Source organism: Schistocerca cancellata, chromosome 8 (assembly GCF_023864275.1).
Source record: "Schistocerca cancellata isolate TAMUIC-IGC-003103 chromosome 8, iqSchCanc2.1, whole genome shotgun sequence".
In the NCBI taxonomy this organism is placed as follows: domain Eukaryota; kingdom Metazoa; phylum Arthropoda; class Insecta; order Orthoptera; family Acrididae; genus Schistocerca; species Schistocerca cancellata.
In genome coordinates, this window is record NC_064633.1 from 283,961,785 (window position 1) to 283,975,460 (window position 13,676).

Here is a 13,676-nt window from a genome sequence, read left to right on the forward strand (position 1 = left end):
TGTAATACTTAAATATTTGAAAATTCCAGTCTGTTGGGTATATATAAAAAGATTATGAAATGATCTATTTATATTGATCACGCACTATTGTCTAAAATGTATTTTTCATTACAGGAAGTACTCTTTTTTTTAAATTTTTTTTGGTTGTTGTCATACAAACATTTAAAACTGAGTGTAAATTTCTGTTGCACTGTGGACAAAATACTGGAGATGAAGATTTAAATGAAAGAAGGGATTATATTATGAGTAACATGAAATTCTAGAAAAATGAGGAATAGAAATAATGACTGCAATGACATGGATGAAAAAATAGGATGAAAAAACAAAAGAAATTAAATCAAAATTAATACATGAAATTAATTAAAATCACGTGGACAGTGATTTCCAGTGGAAAGTGAATGATACGAAGAAAAATGAGAACAAATGAAGAAGCTGATGTGATGATTAAAATGATGTGTGAAAGGATGGAAATATAAAATTACATTTAAACCAATTAACTGAATGAAAAAATTAAAGTACCTGATGAGCTTTGAACCCATGCCTCTTCTTTTTTGTCCGTAACTCGCAAATGAAGAGCTGCCAGAGTAAGTGACTATAGGGTGTGATAGCTGGGATATTAACCCATATCACAGTAGAGATGGTTTCAAAATGTCAATCCCACCATTCAGGACTTCTTCTTGTAAGTAGTCCAGTACAAAGGGAATGTGAGCATAAAAACTTACCAGCAAAATTAATAATATGTAGAGATTTTTGTGAAGAGAGGCTCCACAAGCACCTTATACCATGTGACATGTGCCCTGGGCCTGATGGAGGTCACCCAACAACCCAGTGCAAACAAATGAAACTCCATTGCTACTTTGCTAGTTCTTTAAGTGAAAAATCTGCAGGTAAACATTATTGGGCTCTCAGATAACTACATTGTTAAGAATATGCTGCAAGCTCTTGCTCACAGCCTTTCTAGGCATTGCAAAGGATACCTTAGAAAACCAGATGTATCCAATATTCGATGCCATTTGCGAGTTTACACACCTGATAAAATTATTATTTGGCCTCCTTATTTTGTCTCAAGCAGAAGTCCATAGACTTGGCAAATTACTGTCCAGCAGCTGTGGGCACTTGTCGTACCATGCAAGTTCATGCAAAAGTTCTGTAATATGTAAATGAATATAGGAATGTGGTAAATAACAATCAGTAGCCATCTCACTGATTATTAACACTGATGAAGCATGATTCACAAACAATAAGATTCTCTGCATTGTGTACCTTAGTATTGACTACAGCGCGACATTCACTAGTGGAGTCATGCAGCTGTACAGGACTGCAATCAGACTATGTGTCATTTGATTGCCTCTCAGTCCTAAGTTGTGCTACATGAAAAACATTCAATCATCATAGCAGTGCAGAGTACAGCCATCCATAATTAGAGACCAGATATTGAAACAAAGTGATGCATGTGACCACTTATAAGCAACTAACCCAGGCCTATCAAACATCAGCCATTTTATACTGTCCCTCCTGGATTCTGCAAAGATGCTTTTAGATAATGCCAATCGTATAGTTAACACATACATATCAATTTATCTATATTGATACACTGTACCAATTGAGAGTAGTTGTGAATGAAATAATACTACATGATACAGTCACATTAAAGTGGCAACCACCTGTGTTATACATCAAAGGGCAATAACTACTCAGTGACAGCAGTTTGCAGCTCTAGCAGTGGAGGGTATATAAAGCGTGTCGATGGGGTATGGGGAACAGTGCATTTGCCATAATGCGAGAACAGAGTTATTTATCTGATATCCAGAACGGCATGATTGTTATCTCTCAGGCTATGGGTAAAAGCATTTCTGAAATGGCTAAGTCGTAAACTGGTTGTGTGATACTGTGGTTAAAGTATACCGTGCATGGCAAAATGGTGCTGTACAAAACTGGTGCTAAGGCAACTGTGATGCACCATGGGCCATAGATGACGGGACTGAATGACAGCCGCAGAGATGCGCACAGTTGAATAGATGTTTTACTATTGTGCAACTCATCTCTCAGATGAACCAAGGGGCTATCAGCAGCGTCTCCCCAATGACCATTCAGCGAACGTTGCTGCCTGTGGCTCTGCACAGGAGGCAACTGGCTCATGCACCCATGCTGACTACTGTTCGTCAGTGACAAAGGCTGGAATTTGCATGCCAGTACAACACCTGTAACAGATAGCTGTTGACATTAATGGCATGAAACATATGAAGGCAAACATGCAGCTATCGTTAGAAGGGTCCAGGCTGGAGGAGTGAGCATTAAGGCATGGGAAATGTTTTTGTGGCCTTCCCTGGGTGATCTTGTCCTCCTGTGAGACACATGGATCAGCACAAGTATGCCTCTATCCTCCGGGTCTGTATCTGCCCTTAAATGCAGTTTTAAGAAGAATTCCATCGACAGCTCGTAAAATTGTTGTCTTATTGATATACTGCCGGTTTTACTGCCTAAAGCCACATCATCAGGGGTAACATTAAGCCATGTCTCCACAAATACATTCTTCTACGAGGGATAGTCTTCCAAGTTTTGCTGGAGAACTTCTGTGAAGTTAGAAAGGTAGGAGACGAGGTACTGGTGGAAATAAAGCTTTGAGGACAGGTTGTGAGTCCTGCTTGGGTAGCTCTGTCGGTAGAGCATTGTCTGCAAAAGGCAAAGGGCCTGACTTCAACTCTTGGTCCAGTACATAGTTTTAATCTGCGAGGAAGTTTCGTTGAGGTATAACATTGTTAGGAGATCATAGGTGTACCCATCACTCTAAATCAAGATACATTATCCAGTGGATATTATCTACATTAGATTGGCTAACGAAAGGTGATGAAGATGTGATCTATTAACTTCATAAAAATTGTTGGTGGGTGGATCACTTAGTTGTTGACCCTTGTTTTAAATTTGCTGGCATCAGTGGGACAGCAGGGCAAAAAGGTGTTGGGAAGGTTAGAAGCGGCTCACACAAGTGACTAAGATGGAGCGATGAGTTCACCTATGACTTTTTAACATTGTTGCACCAGATGATGCAGCTTTAGGCTGCAAAACTGGTTGTGTAGTAATAAAACAACAATTAAACCATGTGTCAGCAGAATTTACAGAAACACCACGCCTTTCAACAAATGCAGATATCCAGAATATAAAATACTTTGTACATGAAGATTGTTTTCCCACAACACTGTGGCATTTGCTGACAGAACAGTGCAACTTGTCACACAGCTTGTAGTGTACATGCTTGGTTTGAAGAGTATGAGGATGAGTTTTCCATGTTGTTGTGGCTACTGATGTCTCCGATTGAGAATCTGTGGAACCATCTGATTGGGCTGTGTGCACCATGAGGTGCTTAATCAAGAAACCTAGTGCAGCTGGTCATGGCACTAAAGTTGGCATGGCTCCAGATTCCTGACATTCCTGATGGTACCTTCCTGAACCTCATTGACTCTCTCGCTGCATGTCTCGCAGTGGTCTACACAGCAAAAGATTTTTATTCAGGGTTTTGACAGTACAACACATTAATAAAGTTTAAATAAACATCAGGTATAGTAACACTGATCTGAGTTACATGATAAAAAACCTTGCCTTAAAATATGCTATCGATGCAGGTAGGGTACGTTCTAGGCACAGTCTGTAAACAACCTCATTCATTTCATTGTGTCTTTTATTGTTTTGTATCAAGTATTGACTAATTATGCGCATATGCAACAAAATGGCAATTTTAGGTAGCTAAACTATACTGCCGTACAATTTAATGATGCCATGGGGTCAGGATGGCACAGGTAAGCCATACTGGTTGCCTTATACACAGACCAGTGACATTTATGTGATCACTGCCTATGTTCAATGTCAATGTGCGATAACTACTCACAAATGACAGGTGGAAACTTTAGCAGAGGAGGGTATATAAAGCAAGTTGGGAGGGGGGTACATGAGAAACAGTGCAGTCATTGTCATAATGCAGAAAGAGAGTAATTTATCCGATGTTGAAGACAGCATCATCATTGGCTTTCAGACCAAGAGTGTAAGCATTGCTGAAATGGCTAGGTTTGTAAACTATGTGTGTTCTGCCATGGTTAAAGTATACCATGCATGGCAAAATGGCACTATGCAAAACCAGCACTGAGGCAACTGTGATGCACCATGAATAGTATATCTATGCTGATCTGGACCAAAGAGCATATTGGATTAAAAATTCCAGGATATAAACCAAGATTCTAATTTTGCAGTAGCCCCCAACTAAAAACTTATCTATACCCACAAAACGAAATTCTCATTTAAAATGTAAAAATCTAATAAATTTTATTCTTGTAAATAAACTTCACTTGTTTGCCGCTGGAACATGTTGTGCAAATTCCACAATATTTCCTTGGAGCAACTGTCCAACATCTTCAGGTGTTCAGCTTTGCTGGTCACTAGGTTAATTAATAATAACGATAACAATTTCGGGAAAGAATATTAAACGATCTTCGTAAAATCTGTAAAATGAAATCTTTAAAAATTAGTCTAATCTTAATAAACAACAATCAATCTTATCAATAGATCTGAGGAAAATGTTAATAATAATGATAATGAGAATTATTTTCATAAGCTTCTAGTAGCCAAATATCAAAGGAATTAAACAAATAGTTATAAGAAAAATTTACCAGGTTTCAATTGTCTAGATGATTACGATTTTTTTAAGTCACCTAAATGAAATTGTAGAAAAGATTCTGCTTTTAAATCAAGATTAATAACTTATGGAATAAATAATAATGATAATACTGTTGAACCTGAAATTTTAATGTAGTTTTAAAGCACAAGATGATATACAAGAACTTAATTTTAAAACAACTAATCAAATTTTATTAAGAACAACAAATTTAGTTGATTATTAGCAAAAATCAATGAATAAACTATTAACTGAAATAGAAGAAATGTAAAGGAAAAATTTGGTTGGGCTTTATTTTATGTAGATCGTTTAGAATTGTGTTAAAGGCACAATCCAATTGATGACGCTTCTTATATTGATTTACCAAAAGTAATTACAGATAAAATATCTGTAATTAATGTAAAAAACACAGATCAAAAATGGTTTATTTATTCAGTACAATCAGCTTCATATCCAGCAAATGATCATGTAGAAAGAGTTAATAATTATAAAGAAAATTGGTTTAGAAATAGATGAAATTTTTGAAAAAGAGTAAATTAATTTTCCTGTTCAGTTAACAGATGTTCAAAATTTGAAAATAAATCAAGTAGTTCAATTAATGATTAGGCATATGAAAGCAATGAAGATGAAAAAATTTACCATTGAAAGAATAAACAAGAAAAACATGTTAACTCCTTATAATTAAAGACGAAAATAATTCTCATTGTTGGATAAAAATATCTAGATTAATTAGTCACAAACAGCTGAAAATGGACATCAAATTTATCTTTGTGATTGATGTTTAAGATATTTGTATTTACACAAAAAATTAGACGATCCTGAAAAGGATTGTAAAGAACATAAAGAACTAAAACTGATATGCCTGTAAATGGTCAATTAATTGAATTTGAAAAATATAATCATTCATTAAGGGTAACTTTAGTAATTTATCCAGATTTCAAATGTCTTTTGAAAGATATTAACACTTTTCAAACAAATCCTAAAAAATGTTATATTAATAAATATCAAAAACATTTACCTACTTCATTCAGTTATCATGTTAAATATTCTAATGGTGATTATAAAAATCCCGTTGCATATACTGCTAAAGATGCAGCAAAAAATTCATTGGAATTTTAAAACAAGAATCTAGAGAAACTGCTAAAATATATGGACAAGATATTCCAATGATAATGACAAATGAAGATAAAATAAATTTTACAAATTCAGAAACTTGTTTTATTTGTGAAAAGAAATTTACTGAAAGAGAAAAGAAAGTAAGAGATCATCGCCATTTAACAGAGAATATTGAGGAATTGCACATGAAGATTGTAATTTTTTAATTTCTAGTTTATGTTCATAATGTAACAAATGATGATTTTTAATTTATTTAACAATGAATTAGCAACAGATAGTAAAGATATTGATGCTATTCCAAATAATGAACAAAAATATACTTCTTTTAGTAAATATGTTGAAGATGGATTAACATTAAGATTTTTAGATACATTTCAATTATGGCCTCAAGTATTGATAAATTATCTTATAATCATAGAAAAGAACAATTTAGAGAAACAGCAAAATATTTTGAAAGTGAACAATTAGATTTAATAATTAAAACAGTACTTCATTGTTACAAATATATGGTTTCTAAAGAAAAATTAAAATAAAATAAATTATCTACAAAGGAATGCTTTTATTTGAGACTTAATGAAGATATTTCTGACGATGATTATAATCGAGCAAAAACAGTTTGGAAAAAATTCAATATTTATAATTTAGATGAATATACAAGATTACATAAAAAAGCTGTTCTTTTAATTGTAGCATACATTTTTGAAAGTTTTAGTGATACAAATATTCAATCTTTTAAACTTTATCCATCTTGGTTTTTTTAGAGCTCCAGTGTTATCTTGGGATTCTATGTTCAAAATGACAAAAGTTGGATTTATTAAACAATTATGACATGATTTTATTTCTTGATTAAGGAGTCCGAGGTGGAATTCCTCAAAGTATTAAAGGATATGCGAAACCAAATAATAAATATATGAAACATTTTTGGCGAAAAAACATTCAAATTATTTTACATATTGAATCACAAATAATGTATATGTCATAATTTTTACTATTTAAAGATTTCAATTGATTTGAACCAAAATGTTTCAGTTTGGAAAAAGTACTTAAAATTACAGGTGGTAAATAAATATTGTTATATGTGCGTGACTTAGATAAGGATTTACCATTAGCACCATAAGGAGGAAATAAATTATTAACAACATTAAATGATAAAGAAAAGTATGTTTTACATTTTAAAAATCTTAAACCATGTTTAGATCTTGGATTAAAATTAAAGAAAAATCATAGAATCTCATTAGTTGGACAATCAGATTGGTTGAAGAAATACATTGATTTTAACATAAAAATGAGAAAAAAATACAACTAACGAATTAGAAATGATTTCTACAAGATAATGAATAATTCATTATTGGGAAAAAATGATGGAAAATATTAAAATAGACAAAATATTGAAATAGTAACAGATCCAGACAAAAATATACAAATTATAATTCAAAATCAAACTGTTAACATACATGTATGTCTATTGTTGGCAAAGGCCATTAGCTGAAAGCTTTAAGTGTGAAAATCTTTTTCTTGTGTCTGTATGCGACTCAGCATCTCCGCTATATGGTGAGTAGCAATATTCCTTGTCATAATATTGTGAACATATTATGGTATTTTCAGAAATTAATATACAGTAAACCAATTTATATTGGGTTGAGTATTTTAGATATTTCGAAAATAAAAGTATATGATTTTCATTGCAATGTTATGAAACCAGAATATGGCGAAAATATTCATTTATATTATATGGATACTGATTCTTTCATTAATGATATAAGAACTGAAGACTTTTATAAAGATGTGAAATCAATGACAAACGAATTTGACACAAGTGATTTTTCAAAAGTTAATGTTTGTTGAATTCCACAAATAAGTAAAATAATTTAAGGAAAAATTATGTTAGCACACGGTAGTTTAAGATCGAAAATGTATGCTTATAAAGTTGGTGATAAGAACAGAAAAATCTAAAGGCTTTAAGACATCTGTTGTAAAGAAACATTTAGATAACAAAATAAAACAATAAATGAAATTGAATTTGATTAGATCATTTAAAGACAAATTGTGTACAATTGAATGTAATACAACTGTTTTACATTCTGGTGATGATAAACGTTATATTACAAGATGAAATTAATACATTGCCATATGGTTATTATAAATAAAACCCAAATTAAGTAATAGATTATGTCATTGATTTCTTATGGGAATTAAAGAGTTGCACAAAAGATTTTCGAAAATAAAAAAAAATTAATAAGTTTTTAATATTGTTTCATGGTATGGTAATTTATGATATTATTCCAAATTTTCCAAATATTTTTTCAAGTGGTACCATCATAAATACCATTTCCTTGCTTTAAATCTGTGAGAATCTAGGTGTTATTAGGTTTTGTGACAAGATTTGGTAACTCATTCTGTAAATATTGTTTGTTCACTACATTTACATCTAAGGATCATTTATATTTGCAATTCTTTTACCTTTAAAATCAATGTTACTTCTAGTTACTTTAAAAATGGCAGTTAATTCCTTCTGAAATTGATGAAGATTTCTCGGGTCTCCAGCCGGGTGGTAGCATTGATATCTCACGACGTTTCGGGAAGTGTCATACTACACATCTTCTGGCGAAGTGTCGAGATTCGCGGAGAGTGGACTATTTATATGCGCGGTCACTCCCCTCCACTAGACATCGGGTGGCTGCGGTGGACCAGCAGCATGCACGTGGTGGTGGGAATGGCAGTTGCCCCCAGTGGTCACATTCCGTTCTCGGTGTAAGCATTCTGTCTGTGTCCGCGGCGGAGGACACTGACACGCACGCTCCTGATGGATTGCCACTATCGCAGGGTTCCATGCTGCACTGAGTTGGTATCCCTAATCTCTGTTGACCATATTGTTCTGAATCCTTATTTCTATGAAGTTGAAGGTGTGTTCTTCATTTATGCTGTGTTCTGCTATGGCTATAACAAGGGAGCTCCTAGGTTCTGCCAAAGATGTGCTGAACCTTAACACACCAGGAGTTTACAGCATACCATGTGAATGTGTAAAACAATACAGCGCTGCATATCTAAACTCTGCGAAGAACATATCAGATGTGTGCGACTAGGACACAGAGAAAAATCAGCCATAGCACACATAATAGTGACACTGCCATTGGCTGACTACATCATGTGTCTTATGCTCGAATATCCATTGTTATCAGCTGGAGAGATCACATGACATGAGCTATGACTAGCTTACAGTCTCGATTGCTTGCAATCTCGATTTTAATGCTTTGAAAAGTAACATTCAGTGTTAGGTGGAATTTGAAATTATACTTTCCTAATACGAAAATATGCAGTACACATTTTGCTGCACATTAAAGATGTTTCCAAAACATGTTTTATTTTCCATGAGTTTATTTTTCTAAAGGGCGGAAAAATTCTACGTCATTGTATAAAACTACAACCGGTCAAAGAATTGATTAGTTTTACAATTCCTAGGAACAGTATATTGTCACTTAACACAGAAATTGTATGTTTTCAGCCGTGAGAAAGTGGATTTTTAACTGCAAAATCTGGGAAAAGTGTGTGAATTTTTTTTTCTTGTCTGCATATACTCGCTGAAATAGTTATGTAGTTAAGGTATATTTCCCTCATACGAAACAAATAGAAATTTTGTATATTTATTTTTATATCAATAAATCCAATGAGTGCCAACTCAAACAGATGTATGTAAATTTAATATTCCCCATACTAAATTTTTTGGTTCATTAGATAATTTGTCACTTGTAAAAATGGCACAAAATATTTAATATTTAGTTGTGTAACTGATTCTTCTTTGTCAAAATTAGATAAATGATTGTTAAGTATTTTGATTACTTTGAAATTTTCTTCCACGTCCGCGTACTTTCTTTTCCATTACTATATTTTGTCTCTTTGTTCTTCAGATTCCTTATCATTTTTTTACATTTGTAACTGCATTGGCTATTGCTGCAGAACCACCAGCTAGTGTACCAAGAGCAGTTAAACATGGTACTGCAGCCAATAATAATGGTAAAAATCCATCTTTGTATTGTGTTAGTCGTTTACCTTATTTATTTTTTGTCAGATATATAATACCTTTTTCACAAAAGGATTAGCTAATACAACAAGAAAATTTTTACCATTTTTTTTTCTCTACCATTCTTTTTTGTGTTTCAGTTAAAGAGGGTGCAGTACAATGTAACTGTTCATTATTTATTTTAAGTTTAATTGCTTTTGGTTTAATTTTTTCACTAGCTAGCACAGTATAGTCAATTGTAAAGTTATTAGTTTATAGAGACTAATAATTAATGAAGTATTTTCTATAATCCCCAATTTCCAACACCAAATCCTAACTTTCGTTTTCCATGCATTATTCCTCTAACTACAGTTGGAGCAATATTTTGTCCTTCTGAAGCATCAGAAGCATGCATTCTTTATTTATTTTAACAGCTTCATGTCATTATTTCTAAATATTTATTGTCTCTTTTCCATAATTTTCACTGTCACGAATTGTGTGTGGTAAATTATTCAAAAATCTAATGAAATAAGGAATTCCTTTTGATCACTAATTATAAAATCACTGAATTTATTACTTAACATTTGAGTCATTCCAACTTTTTCGCCATGATAATTTTTATTTCCAGCTAATTCTTCTTCATGGATTATTGCTAATCTATCAAATAAATGACGAACATCAACAATCCAGATATATTCGACTGGTTTTTCTGAACATTACAAAACTTCACAAACTTTTGCCAATGAATCATCAAGATTTCTTTCTGAAAGCTAGGAAAATATTCTTCAACAACTATTTTTATCAAGCAGTTATGTTTATTTCACTTACTTGATTTTATTTTATTTGGATTATTTACATTAGATACAGCATTTGAGTCAAATAAAATTCTAGCATAATTTTGTAATTCGAGACAATCAGATTCTGTACTTAAATCATCCATAGTTATTTGTTTTTTAGATAAAATTTTCATTAATCCATCTGTTCTTTTAAATTTGTTTCCAACAGTTTTTAATTTATCACCATTGAATTCTACTGTTAATCTAAAAGACCAACAGGTCTTAATCAAAAAACAGGATGTTCACTATGAATGATAAATTCTAGCATTCTTTCACTCACATTTATTTTTTAACAACTTTTTTTATTTCCTTTTTTCTCCATGCTTACTCAATAAATCTTGTATTTCTGATTCACTTCAAGTTTAATTTCTTTTATCACTTTCAGATTGTTTAATTGTTGGTATATCGTTAAATTCTTCTATATAATGTTGATTGTAAGGAACCATTTGTTTTTAAACTTTTCTCTTTTCTTTAATTTGCTTCAATTTCTCTCAAAACATTGTTAACCAATCCTTTGATTCTGTGGTTTGCTTGTTCAGTTGCATAACTGGTTAGTCTTCATTTTTAAATTTTTCATATTCTGTTCTTGGTTGTTTTTTCCATTTTTAAACTCTTCTTTTAATTGTTCCTTTTACTCTTCTATTTCGTCTGTCTTTTTTAACAAACATTTTTTACAAACATTTATTAAGGATAAAAGTAATAATCATTTTTGTTGTACATTCAATGTTCATGTTTAACATTTATGTTCAACAATTATGTTAAGTGTTTATAATACATTCTTAATCTGTCCTCTACCATGCTTCTTGTCATATCTATTGCTATAAAACCAAATTCATCATTATTCCAACATTTGTTAGATATTTCTTTAAATTTATCAAACTTTTAATCTTTACCAACTCATGATAAATATGACTTAAATATGTATCATCTTGTCTAAGAATATTTAAAAAATTAAAATTACTGTAACTAATCATTTTGGTATTTTTTAATATGTTTGACTCAAATAAAAAAAGCCTATTCCTTTATGTCTACTTCTATTGAAATTCTTTCTAACTATATCTTGATTTTCAAGAATGAAGTCATTAAAAATTATAACTGAATTATCTTCACATTCATCTAATGGAATAATTTCATCATTATTTTCAATAAAAGTAACAATTTTTCATTAATTTTTCAATAAAAGTAGCAATTTTTTCATTAATTTTGTCTTCATTTTTTCGCATGTTTTTTATAGATTCTTGATGTTTTGGTTGATCTGACCTTTTTGAATAAACATACAAGTGATAAATATTTTTCCAATTTAACCATCCTGGAGCTGCATATAATTATCAATCATTAAGGTAGATTTTTCACAACCAATTGGTCCTATGATAGCACATTGAATAGAGTTTGGAAAATTTTACAATGGGTATTTTTCAATTTCTTTTGTGGAATTATTATTTGTGATTTCTAATCTGTCATTTGCTTATGTAATTTTTATTAGTAGAAATGAGTGAATCATTTCAATTGAGTGTTAATTCGTCTGTTCTGAAAAAAAAGATTAACTTCCAATTATGGAAACTTATATAAGTATTTAACTAGTTGGTTTATATTCATATTTTTTAACTCCAAATCGTACATTGAAAAATAACAAATTTTACTGTGATGCAGGAATATCAAAGTTATCAAAAAATAATAAATTATATACTACTGTAGAAACAATAGATATTCCTGTTGATCAGCATAGTTTGGAAACTTAGGAAAAAAATAAGCATTATAGAAGATGCTGTAAAATTATTTATGGATAAAGAAGATAGCATTGGGCAAGTTTTAAGATTTAATAATCAAATTTTTGAAGCTAATGAAACAACAGTTGCTATAAATGTGCCTAAAATTGTTCCATTTGAAGTAATAAATGTAACTTTTAATTTGGCTCATGGAATGTGTGTTAAACATACTGATAATTTTCATCAAGAGACTAATATTATTGCTCTATGTAAACCTAATATTGAATTTGGTGGACCAATTATTTATGAACCAAATCAATTATAAATATTCCAATTTTTGCTACTAATTAGAATTTCGAAATAACTATAACTGATGAAAATGATAATTTTGTTGACTTCGATGCAGCTTATGTAACAGTAATTTTGAAAATGAATTAATAAATTTTTCACTTAATAATTCATGAACAGTATCGAGAGTTATCAATTTTACTCATTTCCTGTAATGAAGAAACAAAAGGTAATGTTAATTTTTCCAACAAGGAAACAGAAATTAATATTAATGTCAGTAATGGTTGGATTCATCCTACTGTTCGCAACTTTATATGACATTTGGTGCTATTCACAGAGACGGAATAGACTTTTCTGCATACAATGGTATATCTAATAGTAAACTAATGGACAATTATTTATTGGAAGGTCTTGGTGTCTTTACAATTAAAAAAAGTAAACAATATTTTGTCTAGAAGGAACATCCATTTATTTTTCATCAACTTTTATTCAATTAACTTCATCCCTATTAAATGAAATAAATAGGGAATGACATATTCTTAAAAATGGTTAAATTAAAACCAAACAAAATGAAGTACTTTATCCTTTGGCATTATTTGGTGGATTTTTTTAAAGATCATAAAGAAATCAGGTGGGAGTGTGAATAAACCATAATTTTTACTTGGAGTTTGAGAAAAAAATCATTAAAATTATATTCTTCATTGAACTACTGATAATGATAATAGTAGTATGCTTTTAAAAGTAGGTAAAATTGTTGTTAGAAGTATGGAAATTCGTGTTCCCATTGTTAAATATGAAACAGAATATTCACTTGAACTAGAACAAGAAATTCCATTTTCTTTCTTTGATCTTCAAACAAATGAATTTAATGAATTAAATGGAAAGAGGAATTTTGAGCTAGATATTACCAATTAGTATAATTTTACCAATTTTGATATGCACCACTTTATTTTCGTTGTTCTTCGAACTAATCCAAAAATAATCAGTTAAATGATTCTTCTTTATTTGATCATGTTAAATTACAACATATCTGTTAAAAATGAAAGAAATTAAATTTTTCCTCAAGAATT

The 13,676-nt window shown here is 31.0% G+C and overlaps 1 protein-coding gene across 1 annotated transcript in view; it reads left to right on the top strand.

The window, feature by feature from the left end:
* Positions 1-13,676, top strand: part of LOC126094461 (katanin-interacting protein-like) — a 338,835-nt gene that overhangs the window by 29,467 nt on the left and 295,692 nt on the right. The window lies entirely within an intron of this gene.